General features: G+C 49.6%; 1 long non-coding RNA gene across 1 annotated transcript; it reads right to left on the bottom strand.

Annotated features, from left to right (window-relative positions):
• Window positions 1-5,022: 5,022 nt before the first annotated feature.
• Window positions 5,023-5,770, bottom strand: LOC127042152 (uncharacterized). The gene is made up of 2 exons (XR_007771866.1): window positions 5,545-5,770; window positions 5,023-5,204 (listed from the first exon to the last, which is right to left on the bottom strand). It is a non-coding gene; the product is annotated as an uncharacterized LOC127042152 (long non-coding RNA).
• Window positions 5,771-10,804: the final 5,034 nt, after the last annotated feature.

The raw sequence follows: 10,804 nt of genomic DNA, 5'->3' as shown, positions 1-10,804 counted from the left end.
CTCCAGGGGCCCAACCTCTAGGGGCCCCAACACCAGCTTCAGGGGCTCAATCCCTGGGTGCCCGGACCATATCTCCAGGGGCCCAACCCCTGGGGTCCCCAACAGCAGCTCCAGGGGCCCAACGCCTGGGTGCCCGAACCATAGCTCCAGGGGCCCAACCCCTTGGGGACCCAACACCAGTTCCAGGGGCCCAACCCTTTGGGGCCCGAATCATAGCTCCAGGGGCCGAACCCCTAGGGGCCCGAACCATAACTCCAGGGGCTCAACCCCTGGGGGCCCGAACCATAGCTAAAGGGGCCCAACCCCTGGGTCCCCGAACCATAGCTCCAGGGGCCCAACCCCTAGGGGCCCCAACACGAGCTCCAGGGTCCCAACCCCTGGGGGCCCTAACCATAGCTATAGGGGTGCAACCCTTGGGGGCCCGAACCATAGCTCCAGGGGACCAATCCCTGGGGGCCCCAAGACGAGCTCCAGAGGCCCAACCCCTGGGGGCCCGAACCATAGCTCCAGGGGCCTAACCCTAGGGACCCCAACACCAGCTCCAGGGGCCCAACCCCTGGGGGCCCGAACCATAGCTCCAGGGGCCCAACCCCTGGGGGCCCGAACCATAGCTTCAGGGGCCCAATCCCTGGGGCCCGAACGATAGCTCCAGGGCCCCAACCCCTGGGGGCCCCAACACCAGCTCCAGGGGCCCAACCCGTGTTGGCCCGAACCATAGCTCCAGGGGTCCAACCCCTGGGGGCCCCAACAGCAGCTGCAGGGGCCCAACCCCTGGGGGCCCGAACATAGCTTCAGGGGCCCAACCCCTGGTGGCCCGAACTATTTCTCCAGGGACCCAACCCCTGGGGGCCCCAACACCAGCTCCAGGGGCCCAACCCCTGGGGGCCCAACAATAGCTCCAAGGGCCCAACCCTTGGGGGCCCGAACCATAGCTCGAGGGGCCCAACCCCTGGGGGTCCCAACAACAGCTCCAGAGGCCCAACCTCTGGGGGCCCAAACCATAGCTCCATGGAGCCCCAACCCCTGGGGTCCCCAACACCAGCTCCAGGGGCCTAACCCCTGGTGGCCCCAACACCAGCTCCAGGGGCCCAACCCCTTGGGGGCCCGAACCATAGCTCCAGGGTCCCATACCCTGGGGGCCCCAATTCCAGCTCGAGGTGCCCAAACCTTGGGGGCCCCAACACCAGCTCCAGGGGCCCAACCCCTGGGGGCCCCAACACCAGCTCCAGAGGCCCAATCCCTGGGGGCCCGGACCATATCTCCAGGGGCCCAACCCCTGGGGGCCCCAACAGCAGCTCCAGGGGCCCAACCCCTGGGGGCCCGAACCATAGCTCCAGGGGCCCAACCCCTTGGGGACCCAACACCAGCTCCAGGGGCCCAACCCCTGGGTGCCCGAACCATAGCTCCAGGGGCCCAACCCCTGGGGGCCCCAACACCAGCTCCAGGAGCCCAACCCCTGGGGGACCGAACCATAGCTCCAGGGGCCCAACCCCTGGGGGCCCCAACACCAGCTCCAGGGGCCCAATCCCTTGGGGCCCGGACCATAGCTCCAGGGGCCCAACCCCTTGGGGCCCCAACACCAGCTCTAGGGGCCCAACCCCTGGGATCCCCAACACCAGCTCCAGGGGACCAACCGCTGGGGGCCCCAACACCAGCTCCAGGGGCCAAACCCCTGGGGGCCCGAACCATAGCTCCAGGGGCCCAACCCCTGGGAGCCCCAACACCAGCTCCAGGGGCCCAAGCCCTGGGGGCCCAACACCAGCTCCAGGGGCCCAACCCCGGGGGCCCCAACACCAGTTCCAGGGGCCCAAGCCCTGAGTGCCCGAATATAGCTCCAGGGGCCCATCCCCTGGGGTCCCCAACACCAGCTCCAGGGGCCCAAACCCTGAGCGCCCGAACCATAGCTCCAGGGGCCCAACCCCTGGGGGCCCCAACACCAGCTCCAGGGCCCCAACCCCTGAGCGCCCGAACCATAGCTCCAGGGGCCCAACCCCTGGGGGCCCCAACACCAGCTCCAGGGGCCCAACCCCTGGTGGCCCCAACACCAGCTCCAGGGGCCCAACCCCTTGGGGGCCCGAACCATAGCTCCAGGGTCCCATACCCTGGGGGCCCCAACTCCAGCTCGAGGTGCCCAAACCTTGGGGGCTCCAACACCAGCTCCAGGGGCCCAACCCCTGGGGGCCCGAACCATAGCTCCATGGAGCCCCAACCCCTGGGGTCCCCAACACCAGCTCCAGGGGCCCAACCCCTGGTGGCCCCAACACCAGCTCCAGGGGCCCAACCCCTTGGGGGCCCGAACCATAGCTCCAGGGTCCCATACCCTGGGGGCCCCAACTCCAGCTCGAGGTGCCCAAACCTTGGGGGCTCCAACACCAGCTCCAGGAGCCCAACCCCTGGGGGCCCGAACCATAGCTCCAGGGGCCAAACCCCTGGGGGCCCCAACACCATCTAAAGGGGCCCAACCCATGGGGGCCCCAACACCAGCTCCAGGGGCCCAACCCCTGGGGGCCGGAACCATAGCTCCAGGGGCCCAACCCCTGGGGGCCCAACAGCAGCTCTAGGGGCCCAACCCCTGGGGGCCCGAACCATAGCTCCAGGGGCCCAACCGCTTGGGGACCCAACACCAGCTCCAGGGGCCCAACCCCTGGGGGCCCGAACCATAGCTAAAGGGGCCCAACCCCTGGGTCCCCGAACCATAGCTCCAGGGGCCCAACCCCTAGGGGCCCCAACACCAGCTCCAGGGTCCCAACCCCTGGGGGCCCGAACCATAGCTAAAGTGGCCCAACCCCTGGGTCCCCGAACCATAGCTCCAGGGGACCAACCCCTTGGGGCCCCAAGACGAGCTCCAGAGGCCCAACCCCTGGGGGCCCGAACTATAGCTCCAGGATCCCAACCCTGGGGACCCCAACACCAGCTCCAGGGGCCCAACCCCTGGGGGCCCGAACCATAGCTCCAGGGGCCCAACCCCTGGGGGCCCAAACCATAGCTCCATTTAGCCCCAACCCCTGGGGTCCCCAACACCAGCTCCAGGGGCCCAAACTCTGGTGGCCCCAACACCAGCTCCAGGGTCCCAACCCCTGGGGGCCCGAACCATAGCTCCAGGGGCGCAACCCTTGGGGGCCCGAAACATAGCTCCAGGGGCCCAACTCCTGGGGGCCCCAGCACCAGATCCAGAGGCCCAACCCCTGGGGGCCCGAACCATAGCTCCAGGGGCCCAATCCCTGGGGCCCCCAAAACCAGCTCCAGGGGCCCAACCCCTGGGGGCCCCAACATCAGCTCCATGGGCCCAACCCCTGGGGGCCCGAACCATAGCTCCAGGGGCTCAACCCCTGGGGGCCCCAACACCAGCTCCAGGGGCCCAACCGCTGGGGGCCCCAACACCAGCTCCAGGGGCCAAACCCCTGGGGGCCCGAACCATAGCTCCAGGGGTTCAACCCCTGGGGGCCCCAACACCAGCTCCAGGGGCCCAACCGCTGGGGGCCCCAACACCAGCTCCAGGGGCCAAACCCCTGGAGGCCCGAACCATAGCTCCAGGGGCCCAACCCCTGGGAGCCCCAACACCAGCTCCAGGGGCCCAAGCCCTGGGGGCCCAACACCAGCTCCAGGGGCCCAACCCCGGGGGCCCCAACACCAGTTCCAGGGGCCCAAGCCCTGAGTGCCCGAATATAGCTCCAGGGGCCCATCCCCTGGGGTCCCCAACACCAGCTCCAGGGGCCCAAACCCTGAGCGCCCGAACCATAGCTCCAGGGGCCCAACCCCTGGGGGCCCCAACACCAGCTCCAGGGCCCCAACCCCTGAGCGCCCGAACCATAGCTCCAGGGGCCCAACCCCTGGGGGCCCCAACACCAGCTCCAGGGGCCCAACCCCTGGGGCCCCGAACCATAGTCCCAGGGGCCCAACCCCTTGGGGCTCCAACACCAGCTCCAGGGGCCCAAACCCTGGGGGCCCCAACACCAGCTCCAGGGGCCCAACCCCTGGTGGCCCGAACCATAGCTCCAGGGGCCCAACCCCTGGGAGCCCGAACCATAGCTCCAGGGGCCCAACCCCTGGGAGCCCCAACACCAGCTCCAGGGGCCCAACCCCAGGGGGCTCGAACCATAGCTCCAGGGGCCCAACCCCTGGGGGCCCCAACACCAGCTCCAGGGGCCCAACTCCTGGGGGCTCGAACCATAGCTACAGGGGCCCAACCCCTGCGTGCCCGAACAATAGCTCCAGGGGCGCAACCCTTGTGGGCCCGAACCATAGCTGTAGGGGCCCAACCCCTGGGGGTCCCAACACCAGATCCAGAGGCCTAACCCCTAGGGGCCCGAGTAGTAATAAGCTCGATAGTATTCAGCACCATACAAATTTTGAGAGGTTTCCACGCCCCTTTTAGGGCTTTTGTCCCGCCTTCCCACCCCCCGTTTTGGTTGGCGCTGTCGGCCATTTTTAAAAAATGTGTGTGTGTGTGTTTTACTAGGGGAAGTGTATTAAATATCAGGGTGGATTAAGAGAAAAGTTAAATAATATTTAAGACTAGGTTTATAAAGGGAATTTACTACGGCAAAACCTGTTTGTTAATCACGGGATAAAAAAGCATTGAATCTATTCAATACCAATGTAGGTTAAGAAAAAAACATTATAAACTAAGTTTAAAAGGATAATTAAGTGAAGCAAAACCTGTTTTGTAAGGACATAAGCAAAAACTATAAGGAAATACTTAAAAAGTAGGTTTAAAAAAAATTAACCATGGCAAAGCCTGTTTGGGGTGCCCTGGGTAAAAAAGGGATTGAAACTTTTGAATGTCAACATAGGTTAAAAAAAGCTTTTTAATATTATTAAGTAATATTAAAAACAATACAGCTAGATTTAAAAGGGGAATTGACTGAAGCAAAACCTGTTAAGTAAGCACATGGCCAAAAACTATAAAGGGTTACTAAGAAAAAGGCTTTTAAAAACATTAAAAACTAGGTTTAAAAGGAAATGTACTAAGGCAGTGTAATAAAAGTGAATAAAACGTATTAAAACTAGTCAATACCAATGTAGGTTAAGAAAAAACGAGGTTTAAAAGGAAAATTGACAAAGAGAAAGCCTGTTCGGTAAGCACAGGGTAAAAACTCTATAAAAATGTGGCTAAGAAAAATACAATAAAGCTCAGGGTAAAATTAAAAAATGTTTACCTTTGCAGTCTTTTTGTAAAACGAGGCAGCTTTTCTGGTTTAACCCTAGTAAATAAAACACATTAAAACTAGTTAATGCCAATGCAGGTTAAGAAAAAACGAGTTTTGAAAGGAAAATTGACCAAGGCAAAGCCTGTTTGGTAAGCCCGGGGTAAAAAAGCATTCAATATCAGTGTAGATTAAGAAAAAAGAGCAAAGAACGCGGCGGAATCAGAATGAGACAGAGAGAGAGAAGCAGGCAGAATGTTTAGTAAGCACAGGGTAAAAAAGCATTCAGAATCAGGGCGGGTTACAAGACAAGAAAAGCGAGGAGAGAGTCCGCTTTGCAAAGAGCAAAGATAGAGAGCACAGGGTAGGATTAAAGAGAAAGAGAGAGAATTGTTACCTTTGCCCGTCTTTCTGTAGAATGAGGGAGATTTTCTGCTTCTGACACTCTCCAGCTTGTTATCACCGCTTTTGGATCGGCCCAATCAGAGGTGGTTTTACAACAGCGTCATAGAATTCATTTTCCTGAACCAACCAATCCTAGTGTTTCAAGAGTTTAAGCAAGAGCCAGCCCCCTCCTTTCCCCCCTCCCCTCCTCTCTCCCGCCGCCCTTTTAACTGTTTTTTTCTTATCTAAAGAAACAGACCCCTAGCATTTTCCCGCCACGTAGCCCTTTTACAAAGAGTTTTTATAAATGTTAAAACCATAAGCTTTTACTAATACACCATTTTTATCACATGTTAAAATTACCTTAAGTTTTGCAAAGGAATAAAAAAAACACCCCCTTTGTATGTATTGTCATAAAAAGTATGCAGAAGCACCCTAGGTTTTTTAGTAACAGGCGGTTTATATATTTCTTATTTTGTAAACCATTAAATTAGGAAGACAAAGAAGCAATGCGCCTGTTAGCAAAGCAGCCTCTGTGAGTTAGTGAATCAGAGATAAGAAGGCTGCTTCTTTTTTGTGCTTTTTAACAAACAGAAGTTACAATTACATTAAGTTTTGCAAAAGAATAAGGACTCGAAAAAACAATTTTTTGTATGTGTCGTAATAAAAAATTATACAGAAGCACCCTAGGTTTTTTAGTAACAGGCGGTTTATATATCCCTTATTTTGTAAACCAGTAAATTAGAAAGACAAAGAAGCAAAGCGCCTGTTAGCTAAGCAGTTTTTGCGAGTTAGTGGATTAGAGAAAAGATTGCTTTTTTTACCATTTAACAAATAAAAATGCAGACCCATAGCCTTTATTTAGGCACAGGTGTTTTAATAACACGTAAGTGTGCCAAAACAGTTTAGGGCTATAAAACTAACGTGTTGTAACAAAAAAAGGTTTGTTTTTTTTAATTTTAGGCTAACGCGAAACATTTTAAAGTAAAAACAGTAGGCTTTTGCAGCAGAGCGGCTGTCAGCAAAAACAGCCTCTGTAAGTCAGTAAATTAAAAATAAAAAGAACAAAACATAAAAAGGTCTTCTTTTAAAGCAAAAAATAGCCAGATCAGGTATTAAAGAGCATACTAACTTACTATTAAAACTAAGTTTTTTAACCATTAAAGTTTAAAAGCTAAAGTGTGTAGCCAAAAACCTTCCCGCCTTTTTTAAAAAACCGACTAAGACAACCCCCCCTCCTCCGCCCTTATCTAAAGAGCCAGAGACTTCGACTTTTTTTTAACCCTGTAACAAAAGCTATATACCGTTTTAAAATGTGTTTTCAAAGTAATACCTATTTTTTTAACTTATTAACAATGTAAAATAAGTTTTGTGAAAGTTTAACGTGGTTTATTTTTAAATTACTATTAAAACTAAGCTTTTTAACCATTAAAGTTTAAAAGTTTAAAAACTAAAGTGTGTAGCCAAAAACCTTTCCGCCTTTTTTAAGAAAACCGACTAAGACAACCCCCCCTTAAAAGTTTAAGGTGGTTTATTTTTTAAATTAGCAGTTTTGTTTTAAAAACCAAGACCATATAACACATTTAAAAAATACAGGTTGCAGTTTTTAAAACCTTTTTGGTTACAAAGCTGTAAATAGGTATATTACCATTTACAAAGGCTTTTTATTAACTGTTTAAACACATTTACTATAAAAAATAACATTGTTAGCCATTAAAGCTAAAGTATTTGGCACCCCCCAAAACTACACCCGCCTTTTTTCCTAGAAAAGTGCCCTTTGCACACCCTGTTTTTTTTAAAGAAACGCCTTTTTAAATATTAATTTTGGGTGTGGGGGGCAAAACCTTTTTTTTTAAAAAAAAGCAGGTTTAAACCTATAAATAGGGGAACAAAAAACTGAACAAGGCTGTTAAAGAAATATTGCTAATACAAGACTTCTACCGTTATGGGGAGCAACAACATGGTAAGAAACCTTACTATAATTTGTATGGGCCGCCAAGATATTATAACAGCGTTATGCTTAGTTAAAAGCCAACATTTTTTTCTTTTAAATAGGACGAGATCTTTTTTCTTGACATTCCAGATGCCGCGCTAGAAGCTTTAAATTTTGGTAAGCCTATTAATCTGCTACACAAGTATAATTTATTTTTAAGAAAAAAAAGGTTTTAAAAATTTTTTTTTTAATTTAGGACAAGATGGAAGTCAAAACCACCCAATAGGTTTTCCTGAAATTACAGAGGAAGGTGTGAACTGTTTTTTAAATATGTGGTTTTTTTTAAAATTGACGTTGGAAATAGTGTGCATTTTAGGGGTTTGTTTGTTATTGTTAGTAAAAAAAACTCATAAAGGTTTTACTGTACAAAAGCTGCCGTTGTACAGCCCCAGGGGGGGGGTAAACTAAAAGAGCGCTTTATTTTGTACATTATACTTAAACGCGGTTTTTAGCCCCCTTATTGCAAAAACGTTTTTAAAATATATATATTTGCGGAAAATGTTTGTTGTTGTTAGTAAAAAAAACAAACCCCGTGCTAAAAAACATTTTTATGTGTATCGGCAGACTTATCGAGCGTTATTCCTCAAGAAGAAATGTTGAAGGGAAGAGCGCTTAAAGGGGCCAAGAAATTTACCTCTGAGGCAGCTGCAGTTCGAAGCAAGGGTATTAAGCACACCGATTTTGAACAGCCCTGTACGTCTAAATCCCTTATTGAACAAAACCAGCCGGCATTAAAAAAGGCCAAAAAGTCTACCTCTAAAACATCATCCGTTTTCAGGGCGGGGGGAAAGTGGCTCAGACCCCCCCCGCTTTTGAACCGCCCAAAGCTACCTCTACAACTTTCAAAAACCATGGTAAGCGAGGCGGAGGCGGTAAAGTACCTCGTTTTCAACAGACCTATGCCTCCCCGACCCAATCAGCTTTAAAAATAAACAACTCTGTAGAAGGAACCGTGTCTAGGGGTGGGTTCGAGCAGGTTGAAGAAGTTAACCCCCAAACTCTCGGAACCCGCAAAACCCTTGCTACAAATATCAATCTTCCTGTGGGGCTGGCCGCATCAGTTGCTGCTTGTAACGAGCTGTTTAGTGTTTGTTCATCTTTAAAGCGTTTAATACATAAAAAGTTTTCAAAGCTAATTCATGAGGTATTTCAAAAACAAAATTTTCCAGAAGAAAGGGTTGTTTTAGACCAAAAAATAGCAGACAGCCGGGCACTAATTGAAAAGGTGGAAAGCGCGTTAAAGGGGGAAGGAAGAGGGTGACTACACATGAAACCTAAAAATGTAAAAAGGTGTTGGAAAAAAAATGGAAAAAATCTAAAATGTTAAGAAGGCTTTTGGCAAAAAGAATGAAAAGAGCCAAAGCTATTTTAAAAAAACAACCCCTCAACCAAGAAAGGGAAATAGACCCTCCCACCCCTTCTTCTTCTGAAGGTCCAGATTCCCCCGCTCCTGATACACCACCACAGGTGTATTTGGAGCGTGTAAGACACTGGATAAGACGCCGAAGAGAGTTTAACGCATATGAATATATTCAGGAATTTCGTTTTGCTAATTTGGACAAAGTAACGGGGTTCACAGAAGCCATGGCGACCATCGACATTGCTATTCAAAATTTGCTAGATGATATTAATAATCAGGTGGGTCCTGAAGATTTTGTACAGCTACGCTTAGATGCCCCGGGGCTAAATCACCCGCTCTTTTCTTTACGGAGGCCTTGGGAAAATTTAAACGCCATAGATTTTTTAAATAACATTTTTTAAATAATGTGTTGCAAAGTAATGCAGAGATTGTGTGGTCCGGAACTTTTCGCCTAGTTGTAACAATTATTAGAAACAGGCTTGGCGGAGTTGGGTCTGTAAGACCCCTAAAAACTATTACGTACAGTAAAATTATTGAAAAAAAAAAGAAAACATTTAATTGATTTAAATAATCAGGGTAACAACTTATGTTTTGCCGGTAGTGTGCTGGGTCTTTTATCAGATAAAAAACTTACAGATGCCCAGCTGTTAGAGGGGGCCAAACACCTTCATCAGGAGTTGGGGTTTTCGGACCAAAAAATGATTAGCTTGACAGACGTGAGCTCTTTCGAAGAGCGCTTGGGGTAGCTATTACCGTTTTGTATTATGAAAATGGAAATTGGTGTTTTTTCACAACTGGGGGTGTACAGCGTTCCCAAACTGTTTTTGTTTTGTTACATAACAAACATTTTTACGGTATTTTAAATATTAAAGCCTTTATAGGCGTCCCGTATTTGTGCAACTACTGTTACGCACCCTATAGCCACAAACACCAGCACGCCTGTAAAATAATAGCGCCGAGTGCCTCTAAGTGGCAGGTGAAAAAAAAAGATGCCCCAGCTTTAAGCTGTTTTGCAGGTCTGACGACAGTTTGGAAAGGCACAGCGCTTTGGCGACCAGCGGTAAAGTTGATTGTAAAAACAGAATTTTTTGCGATAAATGAGGCTTCTACATGGTTACAAATCACCAGTGTAGAAGCAAAAAGTGTCCCCAGTGCCATCAAAAAACCGACAACATAGAGGGTCACGAGTGTTATATGCGTAATATTTGGTCTCCAGAAGAGGGAAAGGATTATGTGTTTTATAATTTTGAATGTATGCAGGAAACGGGGGTACACGTGCCAAACTATGTTTATGCTTTGCATTTAAATAAAGAAACTAGCTGGGAATTTAAGGGGGAAGAATGCATTAGCGAATTTGTTTTAACCTTTGTAGACAAGCGCTTTAAGGGATACACTTTTATTGCTCATAACGCTAAAGGTTACGATAGTTATTTTATTCTGAGGCCCTTAATTAAAGAAAAAATGGCTGTTAGCACCGTAACGCAAGGGGGAAAACTTATTTGCGTGACGGTGGTAAACTTAGCCATTAAATTTATAGATTCTTTAAATTTTCTCCCCATGAAACTTAGCAAGTTACCCAAAGCTATGGGGTTTGAGGAAGCGAAGGGGTACTTTCCACACTTTTTTAACACCGTTAAAAATCAAAACTATGTGGGAACTATGCCCGAAATAGAGTACTTTGGAGTAGACTACATGATGCCTGAAGAAAAAAAAGAATTTTTAAACAGGTACCAGCACAATCGCCAAAACAGCTTTGATCTTCAAAAAGAACTACGCTATTATTGTCAAAAAGATGTTGAAATTTTGCGAGAGGCTTGCGACCGGTTCAGAAACGAAGTTATAAAAATGACCGAAAAGCAAATTGTTAAAAACCCCGGAAAGGATAATGAGGAAGTGGTTACAAAGTGTATAGATCCCTTT

Source organism: Gopherus flavomarginatus, unplaced genomic scaffold (genome assembly GCF_025201925.1).
Source record: "Gopherus flavomarginatus isolate rGopFla2 unplaced genomic scaffold, rGopFla2.mat.asm mat_scaffold_313_arrow_ctg1, whole genome shotgun sequence".
In the NCBI taxonomy this organism is placed as follows: domain Eukaryota; kingdom Metazoa; phylum Chordata; order Testudines; family Testudinidae; genus Gopherus; species Gopherus flavomarginatus.
Note: the sequence above shows the minus strand (reverse complement) of the source record. Positions and strands in the feature narration are given on the sequence as shown.